Consider the following 23,515-nt stretch of genomic DNA (forward strand, 5'->3'; position numbering starts at 1 on the left):
TTCCTTTCCTTTCCTTTCCTTTCCTTTCCTTTCCTTTCCTTTCCTTTCCTTTCCTTTCCTTTCCTTTCTTTCAGATTCCCTTTACTCGAGAGAGAGAAAGAGAGAGTGAGAGAGCACAAGCAGAGAGAGCAGCAGAGGGAGAGGGAGAAGCAGGCTCCTCATTGAGCAGGGAGCCCTATGTGGGGCTCGATCTCAGGACCCTGGGATCATGACCTGAGCTGAAGGCAGATGCTTAACTGACTGAGCTACCCAGGTGCCCGAAAAGTAGAGTTTCTGTGTCAAACTGTCCAACATGGCTCTGTTCAAATCACTTGGAGGGATCCTTTTTAAAAGTTTTTGTTTTTGTTTTTAAGATTTATTTATTTGAGAGAGAGAGAGCATGTGCACACGTGCATGCATGCTGGGGGGAGAGGCAGAGGGAGAGGGAGAATCCCAAGTAGACTCCTTGCTGAGCTCAGAGCTCGACTCGAGGCTCCATCTCATGACCCTGAGGTCATGACCTGAGCCAAAATCAAGAGTTAGACCCTTAACTGACTGAGCCACCCAGGTCCCCTAAAGATTTTATTTTTAAGTAATATCTACACCCAATATGGGTCTTGACTCTACAACCCCGAGATCAAGAGTCACATGCTCTGCTGACTGAGCCAGCCAGGCTCCCCTAGAGGGATTTTTTAAACATACAGATGCTTAAGGCCTCATCTGGAATACCAGTGCAGGGGGTCTGGGACTGGGCTGGGAAATGGACAGTTTTAAGAGTCTCGAAGTTTTACATTTAATTGACAGTGATGCTAAGTTGGCATTGCATTTTCTCTCCAAAATCAGGTAAAAACAATTACGATTTTCAGATAAACTAGGTAAAGCTGAAATGCTGAACCACCAAGTGAGAGAGGAGCCATAAAGGGGCAGAGGAAGGAGGGCTCAGAATGGGCTGCAGGAGGACTGCACATCCTGCACTGCAAAACGTAAGCACCTTTCTTGCAAGATCAGGATGGGATGCAGAGGCCTTCTCTGCGTGGAGAGAAAGGAGCGGGTACAAATAAGGAATCGCACACCTAAGCTGTATAGACAGAAAAGAGTCATTTTGGTGGAGGAAAGGGGGGCTTTCCCTAGTCTGTTCACTGTTGGTGAGAATTGACAAACCCATGAAAGATATGAAAGGCGTAGAGCAGTGGGTCATCTTTGAGGGCTGGAGCATCCACATGGTGGCCACTTGGGAAAACAGCTTGCTGCCGTCTAGCAGGGCTGACTTTAGGTGCGTCATAAGTCCCAGCCATTCATGTCCAAAGGAGCATACCCCAGCGGGACTCTGGGGTCGGGGCCCCGGGGGACTAGATAGCTTTGTTGTTCTAGATAGTCTAAATAGATAACATCATAAAGCCTGGGGATGACACAAAGGTCCTTCTACAGACGATTAGAGAAATTGCGTACAGTCCTTAAAGTGGAATGCTGCCCAGCAGGGACAATGACTGACAAATGTCACCACTTCCTCCAACTTGGAGCAAGCTCTCAAATAAAATGTTGATTAGGAAAAGCAAATCACAGAAGAAGATAAACAGCATAAAACCACTTCTTTGAAAATCCAAGTATATGTGAAACAATTTAATATGTAGGGATTAAAACAAGACATTGACCATCTATGAAGAATAATAGGCGATTAGCAAGCACACATTTAGGGTCATGGTTGCCCTGCAGTGGGGGTACTAAAGGGCCTCAAAAATGGTGATAACACCCAATTCTGCAACCTGATTGCCAGGTACATTGGTCTTTGTTCTGTTTTTTTCTTTATCTTAGATATATATTTTCCACTTCATATATTCTCTTAAGTGTCAGATATTTCATTTTTTAAGATGGAAAAAGATAATCACATATTAAAACCTTGACTAGCCCTGGGCCCTACTTCACATGAACCTTCTGCAAAGAGCTGGCTCAGAAAACACCTCCAAGGAGATGAGTTATCAAAAAGGAATCAGAAAAGGATCTATACAAAGACATTATGAGGAAAAGGGAAGGAGGAGGAAAACAAGAATGCTCAGATAAACATTCTACACAGTCAGCAAAAATGGAGACCAACACTTTGTATTGACGGAGACTGGATAGGGGGGTGGTTTCAAATACCTTGACAAAACAGAGTGTAGAACTGCAACCTGGCCCTGCCCCCTGGCTAGAGGTCATGGAGGAACCAGAATGTTCCCCAGAACTAAAGTTCTGACATGGGAGATTTTCTGAGGGATCTCCCCAGTCTCTCATCTGTCAATGTAGTTGAACCATTTAAGCCATTTCAAGTGGTGTCTACTTTTAACTCACTCAGCCCCTGTTTGGAGATCTTCCTGTGTGCTAGGTGCTGTGCCTGCTCTGGAGGCTTCGGTGTCTGGAGGTGGAGGTGGCCATTACATGGGGACGTGGGAGGGGACATGCAGATCCCTCCAGCAGAGGGTCTCACCAGTCCAGGGGTCTGGGAAACTCGCCAGAGGAAATAGCATTCCAGGTGGAGCCTGAAGGATGACTGAGAGTCAGTCATGGTAGATGAAGGGTGGAGGGTGGGAATAATGTTCCAGATGGGAACAAATATGCAAAGGCCTAAAGGAGGCAGAGGGTATAGAATTCTAAAGGAGAGGCTTGAGCTGCAGGCCAAGCCCAAACAGGGATGCCTTGTAGGCCAAGTTAGAGATGATGCTATCTTACAGCTATTGGACAACACTGACTGTTTCAAGCAAGGGAGTTATATGATCAGACTGGTTTATTTTAGAAAATTCACTCTTTCCCATTACATCAGTTTTTGCCTCATTGAGACCTTTACCTCCTCTCCTACCTTTAATTTCCATCACCCTCCTCACTTTCTTCCCGACATAGCTTAGATTCCAAGGGTCATGATCATAAACACTCCCTCAGATCAACTTTCCTTTCTCTTGCTTTACTCTCTCATTGCTGGACTCACCTGGCTGCACCCCACGATTCAGCCTATAACACTTGGGCAAGAACAAGGTTTTGGCTGGATTGTATTCTTTCTGGAGTCTCTAAGGGAAAATCTATTTCCTTATCTTTTCCAGCTTCTTGGCTCTACCCACATTCCTTGACTTGTAGCCCTGCATCACTCCAGCCCCGGCTTCTGTCCTCAGATCTCTTCTGATTCTCCCGTCCCTGTCTTACCCTTGTGATTACGTGGGGGCCACCTAGACAATTCAGGATAATCTCCCCATCTTGAGATCCTTGATTATACCCACGAAGTCCCCTTTTTTTGCGTAGGGTCCATTCCCAGTTTCCAGGGATGAATGTAGATGAACCATTAATCTGCCCACGCACCATCTTCTAGGAAAATATATCATATCTTCACTCTCACTTTCCCAGCTCTGTCTCCCCACCCTATCACATTTCTTTGGAAAAACAGACTCCATTAGACCAGAACTGCTTGTCATCCTACCATCAAAATCACCCCCACCCTGCATCTGGACTCATACTCAGCTGGGCCTCCTGTCACCCGGAATGCTGTCTCCCTGCTCCTGTCTACAGTCAGGACATTCACTCTTGCTCTGGCTCTTCTCAGCAGACAGTTCTCCATGGTGTCTCATGTTTCTGCACATTTAGCTAGGCACTGACCTTTGTTCTGGATGATCTTCACTTAGCAAACAGCCTTGGAAGAGAGAGATGCTATCTACCCCTGAAGCAAAGGGCAGGCATGTGTCTTTTACCAGCATTCGTGAAACTTGGCGGGCTAACTTGTTAGCTTGCAAATGGGGTAAAATCTCAGTCCCTCCAGTTCTCAGCAGAATCCATCTCCTCTAGCTTCTCAAGGTCTTCACACCTCACTTGCTTTGCTCTACCATCCATTGTTCCCATGCTAATGGCTCATTCTCATCAGTGTATAGTCATGCTCCAGATCTCTTCCCAAGACCAAAAAGAAACTAAAAACCACTTTCATTTGACACCTGCTTGCCTTCCCACTACAAATCCATTTCTCTGTTCTCTTATCAGCAAAAATTCATAAAATTATTGCTGTAGCAGTGCTGCCCAACAGAACTTTCTGGGATGGTGGAAATGCTCTGTCTCTGCATTGTCTAATTTGGCAGCCACTGGCCTCATGTGGCTGTTGAGCAATTGAATGTGGCTAGTGTAACTGAGGAGTGGATTTTTAATTCAATTTAATTTCAATTAAATTTAAATAGCCACATGTGGTTAGTGGCCACCATGTTGGAGAGACAGATCTATAGTGACTCTTCATTTCACATGCTCTGTCCTTTTCCTATCTGATTTCTCAGCTGTAGTTGACCTGGTTGACGGATCCATTATTCTGAGGCATTTTGTCTCTGGCTTCCATGACTCAGCTCTTTTAATCTTGCTGTTCCACTCTCCAACTCAGTCTCCTTGGTTGGCCGCCTCTGCTTTACTTGTAGTGTCTGAATGCCACAAAGATCCATCCTGTGCCCTGCACTCCTCTGTCTACACTTCTCTCCAAGTGACCTCATCCAGTTACCTAGTGTTAGGTATTATCTACAGGCTGGTGAGTCCCAAGTGTGTGTCTCTAGCCCAGTCCTCTTCCCTGGGCAGTGAACACTCATATACAATTGCCTACTTTACATACCATGTGGGTGTTCAACAAGCATCTCAAACTTAATACATCCAAAAGAGAACATTTGATTTCCCTACAACTTGTTCTTTCAGCTTTTCTATCCCAAGAAATGTACCTTCTCCTACCAATTGCTTACTACAAAAATGTGGGAGTCTTTGCCCAGCCTTACTGTCAATGCTGTGAGCTCTACCTCCAAAATATATTCATGTCCATGTCTTTAGTGTATACTGCTAATTCCCAACTTTAAGCCCCCTTCCTTGCTCCTGATTTATGGCAATAGCCTCACCACTGCATTCTCTTGCCCCATTCTACATACAATGACTGCAGAGCAGCCAGAAGGAGCTTCAAAAGTACAAATAGCTTTGGGGCACCTGGGTGGCTCACTTGCTTAAGCATCTGACTCTTGATTTTGGCTCAGGGAATGATCTCAGGGTTGTGAGATCAAGCCCCTTTTTGGGCTCCACACACAGAGCAGAGTCTGCTTGTCCCTCTCCCTCTGCTCCACCCCCTGCCCACACATTGTCTCTCTCAAATAAATAAATAAATAAATAACATTAAAAAAAAGTACAAATAGTTTTGAAGGTGTTTTTAAAAAATTCTCTAGTGGCATTCTCTTGCATGTAATATATGAGATCAGTGAACCTGTCAGCCCACCTGGAAACCTCCCACCTCTGGGTCTCATGTTATGTGAGATTCTGTACTATCCTTATTGTTTAAACCACTTTGGTTTAGATTTACTCTTACTTGAAGCCAAAAACATCCTAATTGACCCAATGCTCATTAGAGAATGGCATATTAGTAATTAAAGTTAGAAATGAATGAAATAACACAAACTAGAGAACTGATTATGAAACCATTATTGTGCAATGGAACAATATACAGGAGAGAAAATATGATGTCATAGGCATCTGTTTATTGACATTAAATTATGCTTCTTGTGTAATGTCAAGTTTAAAAAGCATATTTCAATGGCATTTATATATGAATACACATACACACAGACACATACATATACACACCCATTATAGTGAATGATTTGTTTCAAGTGGACATAAACACACCCTATAAATGCATATGCACATTTTACAGTGGCTATTACTGGGTAGTAGGATTATGAGTTTTTGTTCTTTATGATTTTTGATATTTTTTCAAAATATTTTTTTAAAGATTTCATTTATTTATTTGACAGAGAGAGCCAGCGAGAGAGGGAACACAAGCAGGGGGAGTGGGAGTGGGAGAAGCAGGCTCCCAGTGGAGGAACCTGATGTGGGGCTCAATCCCAGCACCCTGGGATCATGCCCTGAGCCGAAGGCAGACGCTTAACGACTGAGCCACCCAGGTGCCCCAATATTTTTTCAAATTTTAACAAAATAATTTTGTAATAAAAGAGCAATAAAAGGTATTTGACAGGAGAAATAGCATTTTTAGGGTGCAACTGGTTAAGCAGATTGCCTTATTTAATTCTCCCAGCTTTATGGAGATATAGTTGACATCCTCGTGGTTGTTTAGCTTCTTCCTTTACTTTCTCACTTTGTCAAGGTGCTGTCGGGTCAACTTGGGGTGTCCTGTAGTAGAATTGCCTTTAGAAATGTTCTCAGAGCATGTGAGAAGAAAGGTGTCAGCAGGCGACCACCAGGCTGCAGGAAGCTTGGAGGGGTGGGTCCTGATTGCCCTTCCCAGGCAGTGAACAGACGGTGACTTCCCTAGTCCCTCCCTCCCACTCATGGCAGGAGGCCTGTGGCAGCTGCCCATACTCAGCCACCCTGCAGGGGCCCCTCATGGGCTCCCAGACAGGTCCCATCTGCCACAGTGGTGCCAGATGTAGCCACAAGAGGGCGAGCAGAATTCAGCTGATGTTTTGAGTTGCTCTCTTGACAATGGAACCAACATAACCTGACTTCTGTTTCATAATGCCAGTCTGTTTAGCTGAGTTCCTCTACTACTGTGGTATGGGCAAATCCCCATTTACTAGAGTTAGATATTAAAAAAAAAATTCCCTCTGTTCTTCAGAGACATAATAAGGGGTATTTCATCCTGATAGAACTTTGCAGTGTGTGTGTGTTTGTGTGTGGGGAGGCCTAGACCCTGAGCCTGCCTGATGCTCAGGCTGTGAGTGTGGGACTCCCAGGACACGGACACTGGGCCACTGCCGAGGGAAACCTGTGTGCACCTCAACAAACAGAGGGATCTGTGTTCATGCATCGGAGGATGCAACATCATTAAGGTGGCAATTCTCTCCAAAGTGTCTATAGATTCCATGTAATCTTTTTCAAAATCCCAGCAGGAATTTTCTGCAGAAATTGGCAAGCTTATCTCTGAGGGTAAAGACAGCCAAAAGAATTCTGAAAAGAACAGAATTGGAGGACTTACATTTCCTGACTTCAAAATACTGTAAAGCCTCAGTAAAAAAACAAACAAAAAATAGTGTGATACTGGCATGTGGACAGACCTATATATCAATGAACAGACTTGAGAGGCCAGAAATAAACTCTTACGTTTATGGTTAATTGGTTTTCAACAAAAATGTCAAGGCAATTCAATGGAGGGAAAGGATAGTCATCTTAACAAGTGGTGCTGGGACAAAGTAGGTTAGTGGTTGCCTGGGGATGGGGTAGGAGTGGGGAAGGACTGCATATGTGGTGATAGAAATGTTCTAAACATGGATTGTGGTGATGGTTGCTTAACTCTATAAATTAACTAAAAATCCTTGAATTCACACTTAAAATGGTTGAATTTTATAGGCGAGGGAGAGGAAGACACCTCAGCTACCAGCACTGAGCGGAATGTGGAGGTGAGAGGGTCTGCACTTGCTTCACCACCCCCTTGCTGAGCCTTTCAAAGTCTCAACCTCTTCATTTTTATAAACTGGAATAACGACATTTGCAGTTGGTGCCCGTGTGATGCCTCAGGCATAGGAAAGGCAGGTCCCTCCCCTGTGGGGTCTCACTCAGTCCTCAGGGCCAGGGAGGGAGACCTGTCCGGCTTTGGAGTGCTCAGAGGTGGGAGAATCTGGGGGCAGTGCTGTCCTGTAGGAGTGCAGTGTGGCCCCCATGGACACTTAACTTTTCTAATGTCTACATTTAAAAAGTAAGCAGGTACTTCTCAGGTACAATTCATTTTAATGCTGTATTTATTTTTATTTAATTTTTTAAAAAGATTTTATTTATTTATTTGACAGAGATAGAGACAGCCAGCGAGAGAGGGAACACAAGCAGGGGGAGTGGGAGAGGAAGAAGCAGGCTCATAGCAGAGGAGCCTGATGTGGGGCTCGATCCCACAACGCCGGGATCATGCCCCGAGCCGAAGGCAGACGGCCAACCGCTGTGCCACCCAGGCGCCCCTATTTTTATTTAATTTTTATTTATTTATTTATTTATTTATTTATTTATTTATTTATTTTTAAAGATTTTATTTATTTATTCGACAGAGAGAGAGAAAGCCAGCGAGAGAGGGAACACAAGCAGGGGGAGTGGGAGAGGAAGAAGCAGGCTCGTAGCGGAAGAGCCTGATGTGGGGCTCGATCCCACAACGCCGGGATCACGCCCTGAGCCGAAGGCAGACGCTTAACCGCTTTATTTAATTTTTAAAAAAGATTTTGTTTTTAAATAATCTCTCTACACCCATGTGGAGCTCGAATTTACAACCCCAAGATCAAGAGTTGCATGATCTACCAACTGAGGCTGTCAGGCACCCCAATACTATATTTTATTAACCTCCTATACCCTAAATATTATCTGATATGTAATCAACATGGTAATTATTAGCAAGATAGCTTATATCTTCTTTTTCTTATGAAGTCTTCTAAATGTGACGTGTATTTTACACTCAGCACACTGCGGTTTGAACCAGCCACATTGCAAACGTCCATCAGCTGCCTGTGGCTCCTGATCGCTGGAGCGGAGGGTGCAGGCCTGAGGCACTGGATGGACACAGGGCAAGATTCCACATTACATTGTAAAAAGCTCATGTGTGGCCATCTTTGGAAAATACTGTTGGGGGGGTGCCTGGGTGGCTCAGTTGGTTAAGCCTCTGACCCTTGACCTCAGCTCAGGTCTTGATCTCAGGGTCATGAGTTCAAGCACCACACTTGGCCTCCACGCTGGACATGAAGCCTACTTTAAACAAACAAACCAACCAACCAAAAAAACCCAAATGCATTAGGGGTGCCTGGCTGGCTCAGTCTCTTAAAGCATCTGACTCTTAATTTTGGCTCAGGTCTTGATCTCAGGGTCGTGAGCCTATGTTAAAAAAAAAAGAAACACAACACAAAAAACTGCTGCAAAAGTTCCAAAATTTGCAGCTTTTTGGGTCCCGGGAAGATCTGAGTTTCCACTCTGGTTCCACCACCTCGAAGCTGTGTGGCCTTGGGCAAGTCTTCTAATCTCCTCAGGCTCAGTTTTGTGGTTTAAAAAATGTGGATGATAATGACATCCCTTTTGTGAAACAAATATTTATTTATTTACCTTTTAAAAAGTATTTTTATTTATTTATTTTTGCGCGCGCGTGTGCACGCGCAAGAGAGAGAGAGAGAGAGACCGACCAAGGGGGGGGGAGGGGCAGAGAGAGAAGCAGGTTTCCTGCTTGGGACTCAATCCCAGGACCCTGGGATCATGACCCGAGCTGAAGGCAGACACTTAACCTACTGAGGCACCCAGGGACCCGTGAAACAAATATTTATTGAGATCTATATGCTAGGCCTTGTTCTAGATGATTGGATGCAGTGGTAAAAAAAGCCCCTCATGGCGCTCACATTCTAGGCAGCTGCATACCCCTCCTGAGCCGTTGAGAGAATTTCAACAAAACAATGCAGGCACACAGGCACTCAGCTCAGCTTGGTCAGAAGGACTACTGGGGAATACGGTAGTCATTGCCTTCATCATCATCATCATTGCTATCCTCTCTTCAATGCTCTCCCTCCTATGACAGGCAAAATATGTTCCCACAGACTACAACATACAAGACAGGGAACTTGTGCTTCAAATTAAGAGTCTGAATCTTTTGGGACAAGGAAGAGAAGAACTAGCTGGAAAAAAAAAAGAGCGTTTCAAGCACATCATCACCAGCACTATAATCACTTTAAAACAGTTAAGTCAACCATGAAATTAACAAGGAGCAGAAATCTGTGTTCCTTCCATTCAGATCTCCATGGCTGGGCTTCACATTTACTGAGATAAATGTCTCCCATGATCATCCTGTGCCGCCAAGGAGAGTGTCCCTTCTTGGAGATAATATTCTCATTATTGCTAGACAAACAGCATGCAGGCTTCAGCAGCAGTCTCAGCCCCAAAAATATCTGACCATGGGACAGTCTCCCTCCTCTGGAGAAGATTGGGCTGGAGGCAAGGAGAGAGATCTTCTCCATTTGCCTCTGCCCTACATCTAGCCCACCCCACTCACCCCGACCAGTGCACCTGTGCTCTGCCTCCAGCCTCTGACCTCCCATCCCATCCCATCCCATCCCATCCCATCCCATCCCATCCCATCCCATCCCATCGTACCTCTACCGTTGTGGAGCCAGAGGGACCTGGGGGGTTCCACAGGAAATTCCAGCTGTAACCAAGTGGGCAGAGGGAACGTGATCCTCTGAGAGATGGCACACAGAGGCAAATGGAGTTCTAGAGTCCAGTCAGACTGGTCAGGAAGGGGCATGGTTGTCTTTCGGAAGGTGGGCAGGATGGCCCACAGGTAGGAATGGGGTGGCTGACAGGAAGGGAATAGGTTAACCACAGGATAGGAATGGGGTGGCCCACACGTGGATCAGCCTTGCTCCGTTGGGGGCAAACCCCTTAGCTCTGCAGAAGTCCATCTACATTTCCCTCTGAGCCTTTCTTTAGGATCAAAAGGAGGACTTGCCTGTCCTGCCTAACAAGGAACCTGTTCCTCCCTTCATGATCCTGGGCTCTCAGAAAGAGGGCTCAATGATCCAAGGCAAAAAAAGGCTTTTGCTCACAGGTATTCTCTGGATCCAGAGGACTGTGGGGCCACTTCCCCTGATAGGGTTCAGTTCAATGAACTTTAGGAACATCGTTTTTCACCACCCATTAAGTCCAGAATTCTCAGGCAGGACGAGGCCTGGAGTCCTTGGTCCAGGCACTACCACTAGGCTCCTTGGGCCCACTGGCAGAGTAATGAGACCTCATAGTCTCACACAGTTTTCTTTCTGGAAATCAACCAGTTGCAGAGCTCCAGAGTTGGGAGGGCTATTAGAGACCCTAGAGTCCAACATGCACACTTTTACACCTCAACATTTCAGAAATCGGGACCTGCCTCTCCATTGACAGCCTTAATTTTCTGTTGCCTAGGTGGCAGCCCTGAAGTTAATATTGCTTCCTGAAGTTAATATTGCTTCCTGAACATGTCACTTCTCCTTGGTTGACTGGAGGACCTCAGCCCCTCAATGTTTCCATTAACAAAACCATTGAAGGACCATTGGAGGAAGAAATGAGTCCTGGATGGTGTTTGAAACATTCTGCTGACACCTTCTGGTAAGTTTGAGAAAGTACTAGCATCAAACCTTGCAGAATGGGGATCAGTGGCATGGGAGAATATCCAGAATGAGAAAGTGGGGTGTTGTGTTCAGAAATGCCACATTATCCATTCTGATGGCACAGAAGATGGTGTTGTGTGGAAAAACGTGGGCGTTGATGCCTCAGAGTCAGAAAGTGAACCTCAACACCTCTCTCTCACACACACACACACACACACACACACACACACACACACACACACACACTCTTTTTCTGCCCTGGAGATAAAGTACCTCCCATGACTGGGCAGAGACTTGAGTTTTCTCCTCCTACTTCTGCTGGGGGCCGTCGTGACTGGTAAAGCAGCCCAGGATTTCATGTTAAGTATCACTAAGACCCAGCAGGTGCTTTCACATGTACGCCTGTTCATTGCCTCAAACCAAATCAAATCCTTCATATTTGCATTTGATTATCTTCTAATTACACCAATAATACACGAACATGTTATGTTATTTAAAGCAATGAAACCCACAGATGCCACAGAATTCCTCCTGCATGGCCACTTGCTCCCTGCCACCAAGCCCAAGCCCTTCCCCAAAGATGACATTGTAACTGGTGTGTGTAGCCCTGCTGACAGGTTTTTTTGTGTGTGTATGTGCTTAATTTGCTTTTGCATAATTTGGATTCCATCTGTAAGTTAACGTAAATGGTTAACATAAATGGTATCTTATGTATTCATGCTTTTGCAATATGCTTTCTCCACTTAATAACATAGTCTTGGGAGAAATTCTCATATTAATGCATATAGGACAACCTCACTTCTAAACTGCTGAGTAGTGATAATTTATTTACACATTTCCATGTTGAGAGACATTTGGGTTATTTTATTTTATATATTTGCGTTGCTATTATAAACGATGCTCAATAAACATTCTTGTATAGCTTGTTTATGTGTATGTGCAGGAAGCGGAGTTTTTTGGTCTAAGGGCTTGTACACTGCCATTTTAGAAGATATGGCCAAATTGGCCTCCAAAATTGCTGTACCTATTTGCGCCCCCATCAGTCTTAAGTAGCATCAGTATTGACAGTTTTTTCCAAGTTGATGAGTGAAAAATGTATCTTGATTCTTGAGGTTGCAATTTTTTTTTCTGTCTCTTGGCTATTTCTAGTTCCTCTCCTTTGACCTACTTGTTCAGTCCTCACACCCCTTCATCGCTGAATTTTCTTTACTGATGTCACAGGGACTGTCTTGCCTATTTAATACTCTTGCCTGTGATGGATGTGGTGTGTGTTGTCTTTGTGCTGTAACTTGTCTTTTACATTTGCATCTAGTGTCTTCGATTGTAGAGAAAGTTTTTGTTTTAAATTCGATGTAGCCAAAATTTATTAATCATTTATATTACAGATTTTATAGTCTGTGTCTTAAGAATGACTTTCCTACTTATATATATTCTATAATATTTTCTTCACTTATGAATGTATTTTAAAATATTTCCTTCAGGGGCACCTGGGTGGCTCAGTCAGTGGGGCGTTTGACTTGATTTCGGCTCTGGTCATGGGCTTGGGATCATGGGCTTGAGTTTTGCCTCTGGCTTGTGCTGTGTGTAGACCTGCTTGGGATTCTCTCTCTGCACCTCCACCCCCACCCCCACCCTGTTTAAAAAAAATACATACATTTCCTTCAAATGGTTTTTATAATTTTGTTGGGATAAATCATCTGGGTTTGTTTGAGTATTGGGAGAAGTCTACCTACCATTATTATGTTATGAATGGATATTAGTCGTTCCAGTAACATTTTTTGAGTCTGTATTTTTACGCTCTTAGTTTATATGCTAAATTCCTAAATGCAAGAGCCAGTTTCAGGACACTATCCTCTTTCAAAGTGAATATCTATTCTATATATTTATTCTTACATATTGTTTCAATTACAATAGTTTATTATATATTTTTATATATCATGAAGAAGTTTTACCTCATTGTTTTCCTTTTTCATAACTGTCTTTACTATTCTTGAATATTTTCTCCTTCAAATATAAGAATCTGCTCATCAATTTCATTGGAAAAATCTCGTGTGCTTGTAATTAATGCCAAATTTAAATTCTACACTAACCTGGGGGAAAACTGACATTTGTATCATATTTAATCTTCCATCAAGAACACAGTGTATCTATTTATTCATGCAAATTTTAATTACAAATACATTTATAGACACTACATTTTTATCATTTTCTCCATATAGGTTCTGCACATTTCTGTTTCATTTACTCCTAGCTGTATTGCAACAATGTTGCTCTTATGAATGACATTTTTCCTTATATGTTATAATTCATCACTGCTGATAGATTGGAGGACTTGGCGTAGACAAGCTGGTCTCTCGACCTAATGGAATTTGTCCTATTTATTCTTAAAGTTTTTTAGTTCAATTTTCTAGGTAAAAAATCATTGTCTGAAAAAAGTGACACTGCATTTTAGGGTAAACCTTGTACTCTCTTGTCCATTTCCTCCCTTGCAGTTATTAGTTTATTGGGGGTTTTTCCACTTATTTTGATAATTCATGTTTTCCCTTAGAGTTCTCCATGATGTCTATGCTTTCAAACCTTTTACTGTACATACTGGCCTACTATGATTTATGTAATTTCTTGTATCTTCTTTCATCTTCCTGGTCTGGTCTGTCTTTGTTTTTTTCTCATTTTCTCCTGGTCAGTCTGAGCAGGCTGCAGTGCCCAGGTTTCAAACGTGCATGGGACAGAGCCACCCAGCATCTGTCCAAACTCAGCATTGCTACATTCTGGGGGCCTGCTTTGGGTTTTATCCATTACCCATGTGTGTTTTTTCCCATTATATGTTTCATTTCTACTTCATTTCTTTCTTCCTTCTCAATCACTGTATTTAACTTTTCTTGGGTTTATTTTAATGTTAGCATCCCTGCTTTTGAACTAAGATAATGATTCATTTATTTCTAATCTTTTTTTTCTCTAGTAAATGCATTTAAGGCTTTACATTTTCTTTGGACTGCTTCGAAAATATTTTGCAAGTTTAAAAAGTAGAGTACTTTGTCATCCATTTCTCAGTAGTTGGTAATTTCTGTAGTGTTGTTCTTTAAAATCCAAGAGTTATTTGAAAGTGTTTTGTAATTTGGGGGATTACTTATTTGATGCCAGTGAATATGGGCTGCCCAAATTATGCTTTTGGATTTAAGAAATACTTAGACATTTATATCTCAGGAAATTTTTGTGTTTTTTAAAGATTAATTCTATTGTTGGTAGAAATATTTTATTTTTTTTTTTATTTTTTATTTTTTTTTTAAAGATTTTATTTATTTATGTGACAGAGAGACAGCCAGTGAGAGAGGGAACACAAGCAGGGGGAGTGAGAGGAAGAAGCAGGCTCATTGCAGAAGAGCCTGATGTGGGGCTTCGATCCCACAACACCAGGATCACGCCCTGAGCCGAAGGCAGACGCTTAACCGCTGTGCCACCCAGGCGCCCCGGTAGAAATATTTTAATGAAATAATTCAAATGATCTGTGTATCTACCTATCATCCCTCAATTTTTCATTTTCTCTGTTGATTTCTCAGCGAAGTGCATAAAAAATTCCCGCTATGAGGGAGCTATTTTAATATTTCCTAATGTTTCCATCAGTTTTTAAAAATAGTTTCTCTCCCAGTTTTATTGAGATATAATTAACACACAACACTTACATAAGTTTAAGGTGTACAACATGACCTGACATACATATATATTGCAAAATGATTACCACAATAAGTTTAGTTAGCATCCGTCACCTTCTATAGTTACAAAAAAATTTTTCCCCTCGTGATGAGAACTTTTAGGATTTATTCTTAGCAACTTTCATATATACCATACAGCACTGTTAACTATTGTCATCATGTTATACATTATATCACCACTGCTTATTTATCTTATAAGTGGAAATATGTGCCTTTTGACCACCTTCACCTAGTTCTCTACCCATACCCCACCACTACCTCTAGCAACCATAAATCTGATCTCTTTTACAATAAGTTTGGTTTTTTAAGATTCTACATAATAAGAGAGATCATACAGTATTTATCTTTCTTGTCTCAAATGGCAGGATTTCCTTCTTTTTGATGACTCCATTTTATCTATCTATACTTTTTAAGATTTTATTTTTAAGTAATCCCTATACCCAACGTGAGGCTTGAATTTACAACCCTGAGATCAAGAGTCACAAGCTCCACTGACTGGGCCAACCAGGTGCCCCATATAAATATATTATATATATATATATATATATATCTCCATATCTCCTATTTTCTTTATTCATTCATCCATCGATGGACACCTAGTTTGTTTCCATGTCTTGGCGATTGTAAATAATGCTTCAATGAACATGGTGGGTATGGATATAGCTTCAATATAGTGACTTCGTTTCCTTCAGATATATACCCAATTGCTAGATTATATGATAGTTCTATTTTTAATTTTGAGGAAACTCCATACTGTTTTTCATAGTGGTTGTACTGCTTTATATTATCATGAACAGGGCATAAGAGTTCCCTTTTCACCACATACTTGACAACATTTATCTCTTCTCTTTTTTTGTAGACAATCATTCTAACAGATGTGAGGTTTTGATTTGCATTCTTGTGGTTTTGATTTTCATTTTCCTGATGGTGAGTGATGTTGAGCATCTTTTCATGTACCTGTAGGCCATTTGAACATCTTTGGAAAAATGTCTATTCGGGTCATTTGTCCATTTTAAAATTGGAACATTTTTTTTTTGCCATTGATTTTTACAAGTTTTTTTTTTAAAGATTTTATTTATTTATTTGACACAGAGAGAGACAGCCAGTGAGAGGGAACACAAGCAGGGGAAGTGGGAGAGGAAGAAACAGGCTTCCAGCGGAGCATGGAGCCTGATGCAGGGCTCGATCCCAGGGACCTGGGATCACGCCCTGAGCCGAAGGCAGACGCCCAACGACTGAGCCACCCAGGTGCCCCTACAAGTTTTTTGTATATTTTGGATTAACCCCTTAGCAGATACATGATTCGTGAATACTTTTTCTTTTCAGTTGGTTGCCTTTTCATTTTGTTGATAGTTTCCTTTGCTGTGCAGAAGCTTTTTGGTTTGATGTAGCCCCACTTGTTTACTTTTTATTTTGTTACGTGTGCTTTAGGTGTCATAACCCAAAAATCATTGCCAAGATCCATGTCAAAATTTTTCTCTATATTTTCTTCTAGGAGTTTTGTAGTTTTAGGTCTTACAACTAAGTCTTTAATCTGCTTTAAATTAATTTTTGTGAGTAGTGTAAGATAGGGATCTAGTTTCATTCTTTTTTTTTCTTTTTTTTAGATTTTGTTTATTTATTTGTCAGAGAGAGAGAGAGCACAAGCAGGGGAAGTGGTAGGCAGAGGGAGAGGAAGAAGCAGGATCCCTGCTGAGCAAGAAGCCCAATGTGGGGCTTGATCCCAGGACCCTGGAATCACGGCCCGAGCCGAAGGCAGATGCCTAACTGACTGAGCAACCTAGGCATCCCTCTAGTTTCATTCTTTTACATGTGAGAAAAAACTTGGTTGAGATATAATCACATGCCATAGAATTCACACATGTAAAGTGTACAATTTAATGGGTTGGGTATAGTAAATTGCTAATTTTAAAAAATGGTGGTCAAGACATATAACATAAAATTTGCCATTTTATTTACTTTTTATTTTTAGAGAGAGAGGGAGAACATGTACATGTGCGGGAGGTGGGGGGGTCAGAGGGAGAGAGAGAGGTATGGAGAGAGAGAATCTTTTTTTTTCTTTTGAGAGAGAGAGAATCTCAAGTAGGCTCCATGCAGGGCGTGGAGCCTGACATGGGGCTCGATCTCACAATCCTGTGATGATGACCTGAACTGAAATCAAAAGTCGACACTTCACCAACTGAGCCGCCCAGGTGCCCCTAAAATTTGCCATTTTAAAGTGTACCATTTAGGGGTGCTTGGGTGGCTCAGTTGGTTTGGTGTCTGCCTTTGGCTCAGGTCATGATCCCGGGGTCCTGGGTTTGAGCCCCATATTGGGTTCCCTTCTCAGCAGGGAGACTGCTTCTCCCTCTCCCTGCCCCTCCGCTTGTGCTCTCTCTCATTATCTCTCTCTTAAATAAATAAATAAATATCTTAAAAAAAATAAAGTATACCATTCAGTAGCATTGATTACATTCACAATGTTATATACTCCACACTATTCCCAAAAATTTTTCATCATCCCAAAGAGAAAGTCTGTATCCATTAGACAAAAACTCTCCATCTCTCCCCAGCCCCGGGTAATTTTTAATCTATTTTTAGTCTTTGGATCTGCCTATTCTGGGTGTCTTATACAGGGAAATCATACAATATTTGTATTTTTTGTCTGGCTTATTTCACTTAGTATATCGTCTTCAAAATTCATCCATGCTGTAGTATGTATCAGGGCTTCACTCCTTTGTATGGCTGAATAGTATTCTGTTGTATGTATATCACACACATTTTATTTATCCATTCATTTGTTGATGGCACTTAAGTTGTCTTCATGTTTTGGCTACCCTGAATAATGATGCTGTGAACACTGGCATATAAGTATGTATTTCAGATCTTGTTTCTGTTCCATGGTTTCTATTTCTAGGTATCAATACCTAGGAGTTGAAATGCCGAGTCATACAGTAAATCTATGTTTAGCTTTTTGAGGAACTGCCAAACTGTTTCCCATAGCAGTGGCACCATTTTAACATCCCCATCAGCAATCTATGAGGTTCCAAAGCCATGCTTTTGGTGTCTAATCCAAGAAATTATTGCCACATCCAATACCATGAAAATTTCATCTATGTTTTCTTCTAAGAGTGCTATAATTTTAGCTCTTATTTTTAGGTCTTTGATCCATTTTGAATTAATGTTTATATATGATATTAGGTAAGTGTACAACTTCATTCTTTTGCGTGTGGGTATCCAGTTTTTCTAGCACCATTTGTTGAAAAGACTGTCCTTTCCCATTGAATGATCTTGGCATCCTTGTCAAAAATCATTTGATCATATATGCAAGGATTTATTTCTGGGCTCTTCATTCTATTCCCTTGGACAATATGTCTATCTTTATGCCAGTACCACACTGTTTTGATTACTGTCGATTTGTAGTAAATTTTGAAATCAGAAACAGATTTCAAGCTTTTTTCTTCTTTTCTCAATATGTTTTGTCTATTTGGGGTCCTTTGATAGTCCACATATATTTTAGGATGGATTTTAAAAATTTCTGTAAAAAAACACCATTGGGATTTTGATAAGGATTGCACTGATTCTGTAGATCATTTTGAATAGTATTGTCATCTTAATAATAATGTCTTCCAGTCAATGAACATGGGATGTCTTCTCATTTATTTATGTCTTCTTTAATTTCTTTCAGCAACATTTTGTAGTTTTCAGTATATGGATCTTTAAGTTTCTTAGTTAAAATTATTTCTAATTATTTTACTCTTTTCAATGCTATCGTAAATGGAATTTAAAAAATTCCTTTGGATTGCTCATTACAAGTATATAGAAATACGACTGATTTTTGTGTACTAATTTTATATCCTTTAACTTGGTGGAATCATTTATTTGCTCTAACAACTTTTTGTATGACTTCCTTTGGGTTATCTACATATAAAGTCTGGTGCTCACTTTGGCATCACATATACTACACATAAAGTCTGCAAATAGAAAAGTTTTACTTTTTCCTTTCCAATTTGGATGCTTATTATGCCCTTTTCATGATTAATTGCTCTAGCTAGAACTCTCAATACTATGATGAGTAGAAGTTGTAAGAATGGACATCTTTGCTTCTTCCTGATCTTGCAGGAAAAGCTTTTAGTCTTTCACCATTGAGTATGATGTTAGCTGTGGGTTTTTCATATATGATCTTTATGATGTTGAAGATGTTTCCTCCCATTCTTAATTTTCCGGGTGCTTTTATTAAGAAAGGGAGTGGAATTTTGTCAAATGTGCACTTGTGTGCATGTTATTTTCTTTTAATTGCGTCCATGTCAACAGAATATTATTGGATCTTTTTTCGTGGTACCCAATCTGAGATGTTTATAGTTTTAATAGGAGAATGTATCCCAGACTCATGTATTGTGATTAAGGATGTGCTTGGTTTGATTCCTGCCAGTTTATTTTGTGCTTTCAGTTCCAATGCTATTTTGTTAGTTTTACACTTCCTTTTCCTTTCTTCTTGTTATATTAAGTTTACTCCATGTATTTTATTATCTGAGGAATATTTTAAGCCATAAGAGAATAGCATAACTCTTATTAAAGTTTAATCTCATGGTATAATCCTTAAATTTTTAACATATTGCTAAACTTTTTTCTATTGATGCCTAGCATTGATCTCTATTTCTATTCTCTCCCTAAACAAAACAAAATTCTCAACATAGATATATTTTTTTTACCTCTGTTCCTTTTGTCATTTCTCATGAAATTATGAAGTAGTAGTCTTTTTCAGATTATTATTATATATTTAGTATTATCTGCACTTTTTTTCAAATTAAAATTATTGGTTTCTTTTAATCATAGCTTCTTGTATTAAAGACTGAAGACTTAAAAATATTATTCTTTAAATGAATATTTCTCTAAACAAAAATCTATATTTAAAATTATTTTCACTCAGGATATTGAGGGTACTATTCCATATAAGTTGCATATTTGTAGAAACGAGAAGCTTTATGCATATTTCTTTTCTGTTCCTTCAGATAGAATCTTTTATTTTAAATCTCTGGAAGTTTTAGGTATCTCTATTTTGAAAGTCTGGAGTTTCACTGAGATATTAGTAGGGGTGTGTGTGTGCAATTCAATGATTTTTAGTAAAATTATTTATGTATTTATGTATTTATTTATTTATTTTTAGAGAGCGAGCTGGAGGGGCAGAGGAAGAGAGATAATCTTAAGCAGGCTCCATGTCTAGCATAGAGACCAGTGCAGGGCTGGATCCCATGACTCTGAGATCATGACCTGAGCTGAAATCAAGAGTCAGGCACTTAACCCACCAGGAGCCCCTGATTTTTAGTAAATTAAAAAAAAATTATTTATTTATTTGAGTGGGGGTGAGAGAGGGGCAGAGAGAGAGGGAGAGGAGAGAGAGACTCTTAAGCAGACTCCCTGCTGAGTGCGGAGCTGGATTCCGGGCTCCATCCCAGGACCATGCAATCATGACCTGAGCCAAAATCAGGAGTCAGTCACTTAACCAACCCGGGCTCTCCTGATTTTTAGTAAATTTAAAGAGTTGTACAACCATTGCCAGAATTGAGTTCTGAACATTTTCATCACCCCAAAAATATCCCTTATGCCCATCTTTAGTAAGTACTTATTTCTGTTTGAAGTCCTAGGAAATAACTAATTTACTTTCTGTCTGTAAATTTGTCTGTTTTGGACATTTCATAAAAAAGAAGTCATATGATGTGTGGTCTTTTGCTTCTGGTTTCTTTCATTTGCATAATATTTTTAAAGCTGGTGGGGCGCCTGGGTGGTGCAGTCGTTAAACCTCTGCCTTTGGCTCAGGGTGTGATCCCGGCGTTCTGGGATCAAGCCCTGCATCAGGCTCCTCCACTGGGAGCCTGCTTCTTCCTTTCCCACTCCCCCTGCTTTTGTTCCCTCTTTCGCTGGCTGTCTCTCTCTCTATCAAATAAATAAATAAAAATCTTAAAAAAAATAAAAAATAAAGTTCATCTGTGTTGTACTTCATATGTTTTATTGCCAAATAGTGTTCCTTTGTATGGATACATCACACATTGCTTATCAGCTGATGGACATTTGGGGTATTTACACTTGGTGATTATCATGAATAATGCAGCTATAAACATTTGTGTACACATCTTTGTGAGGAGATAGGCTTTCATTTGTCTTGGGTAGATACCTTGGTGTGGAATTTCTTGGGTTATATAGTAAATTTATGTTTACCTTTTAAAGAAACTGCCAAAATATTTTTCCTAAGCATCATTTAAATTTCGTCAGCTATGTTAGTGTTCTCGTTTCCCCAAATTCTCACCAACAGTTTGTATGGTCAGTCTTTTTGGTTGTGGCCACCGTAGTGGTTGGGAAATGATATCTCACTGTGGTTTTAATTTGCATATCCCTAAATAACTAAAGATGTTGGACATCTTTTCTTTTGCATATCAGGCCTTTGTATATATTCTTTGACGAAATACCTCTTCAAGTCTTTTGTCCATTTTAAAATTAGGTTTTTGGCTTTTAAAGATATTATTTACTGGGGCGCCTGGGTGGCACAGCAGTTGGGCGTCTGCCTTCGGCTCAGGGCGTGATCCCGAAGTTATGGGATCGAGGCCCATGTCGGGCTCCTCCGCTATGAGCCTGCTTCTTCCTCTCCCACTCCCCCTGCTTGTGTTCCCTGTCTCGCTGGCTGTCTCTATCTCTGTCAAATAAATAAATAAAATCTTAAAAAAAATATTATTTACTGGGGCACCTGGGTGACTCAGTTGGTTAAGCACAATTCCTCAGGTCATGATTGGTTCAGGTCATGATCCAGGGTCCTGGGATCGAATCCTACATTGGGCTCATTGTTCTGAGGGGAGCCTTCTCCCTCTCCCTCTCCCTCTGCCTGCCACTCTCCCTGCTTGTGCTCACTCACTCTTTCTCTGTCAAATGAATAAATAAAATCTTTTTAAAAAATAAAAATATTATTTACTTAGTTGTAAGAGATCTTTATTTATTCCAAATACATTTTTTAAAAATCAGGTATAAGATTTAAAAATATTTTCTTTGAAACTGTGCCTTGCCTTTTAATTTTCTTAATCATGTCTTTTGAAGTATAGAAGTTTTAAATTTTGATGAAGTCTAACTTATCTATTTTATCTTTGGTTGGTTGTGCTTTAAGTCTCATATCTAAGAAACCATTTTTTAATCCAAAACCAGAATGATTTACACTTGTTTTCTTCTAAAAAGCTGTATAGTCTTAGCTCTCACATTTAAGTTTTAGATATACGGTCAGTTAATTTTTATATATGGTTTGAGGTAGGGGTCCAAATCCATTCTCTTGGATGTGAATATTTAGTTGTTCCAGCACCATTTGTTGAAAAGACTATTCTTTTCTCTATTGAATTGTCTTGGCAACCTTTCCACAATCAATTGCTCATAAATATGAGGGTTTATTTTTGGACTTTCCAGTTCTATTCCATTGATCTATGTATCTATCTTTGTACTAACACCACACAATCTTGATTACTGTAGATTTGAAGTAAGTTTTGAAATTAGGAAATATGAGTCCTCCAACTTTGTCCCCCCCCGCCCAAGATTGTTTTAGTTATTTTGGGCTCCTTGAATTTTCATATGAATTTTAGGATCAGCTTGTCAATTTCTTCAAAGAATTCATCTGGGGTTTTGATTGCTTTAATCTGTAGATCAATTTGGGGAGTATTGCAATCTTAACAATATTCAGTCTTCCAATCAGAAACACAGAATGTATTTCCATTTATTTAAGTTTTCTTTAATTTCTTCCAATTATGTTTATAGTTTTCAGTGTACAAGTCTTATACTTCTTCAGCTAAACTTATTTATAAATATTTTATTATTTTTGATACTATTGTAAGTGGAATTTGTTATGGGTTGAATTGTGTCTCCCCCAAATCCATATATTGAAGTCCTAAACTTCACTATCCTAGAATGTGACCCGATTTGGAGTTAGTCTCTATGGAGTTAATCAATTTAAAATGAGAATATTAGAGTGGGCCCTAGTTCAATATGACTGATGTCTTTATAAGAAGTGGAAATTAGTATGCAGATATGCACAGTGAGAACACCATGTGAAGATCAAAGTTATGCTGCTGCAAGCCAAGGAACTACCAAAAGCTAAGAGAGAGGCCTGGAACAGATTCTTCCCTCACAGACCTCAGAAGAAATCAATCCTGCCAACGCCTTTAATTTTGGACCTCTAGCTTCCAGAACTGTAAGAAAAATTTCTGTTTAAGCCACCCAGTTTGTGGAATGTTGTTATGGCAGCTCTAGCAAACTAATACAGACTTATTTTCAGATTGTTCTTATGTGGTCTATAAAAATACAACTGATTTTTGTATATTGATCTTATACCCTGCAACTTTGCTTAACTTGTTTATTAGCTCTAATAATTTGTGTGTGTGTGTGTGTGTGTCTATGCGTGTTCTTTAGGATTTTCTACATTCTAGATTATGTTATCTGCAAACAGGGATAGTTTTACTTCTTCCTTTCCAATCTGGATGCCTTCAAGATTTGTAATTGAATATTTTTCTGGCTTTTTATTCACTCACATCTCTCTGTGGATACTAATTATACTTATTCTAAAGTCTATTCTGTTTTCTCAATTAACTCTAGGTCCTTAAATGTTGGTTTCCATTGGATGCATTGACTTCCTATTTTGTGTTAATTTTCCATGGTTGTTTGTTAAATCATAGGGACACGTGATTGTGTTCATTCTTGTCTTTGCCATTTCCTGTCTACCCACACAGGAACATTTCTGCAGCCCTGCCC

General features: G+C 40.3%; 1 protein-coding gene across 2 annotated transcripts in view; it reads left to right on the top strand.

The window, feature by feature from the left end:
- RASGEF1A (RasGEF domain family member 1A) overlaps nt 1-23,515 on the top strand; it is a 160,818-nt gene that overhangs the window by 25,691 nt on the left and 111,612 nt on the right. For both annotated transcript variants that reach the window (XM_019797565.2, XM_034662898.1), the window contains one exon: nt 10,867-11,049. The gene's annotated coding sequence lies outside the window, so the exon portion shown is untranslated. The remainder of the gene's footprint in view (nt 1-10,866; nt 11,050-23,515) is intronic.

The sequence above is a fragment of the Ailuropoda melanoleuca genome, chromosome 6 (assembly GCF_002007445.2).
Source record: "Ailuropoda melanoleuca isolate Jingjing chromosome 6, ASM200744v2, whole genome shotgun sequence".
In the NCBI taxonomy this organism is placed as follows: domain Eukaryota; kingdom Metazoa; phylum Chordata; class Mammalia; order Carnivora; family Ursidae; genus Ailuropoda; species Ailuropoda melanoleuca.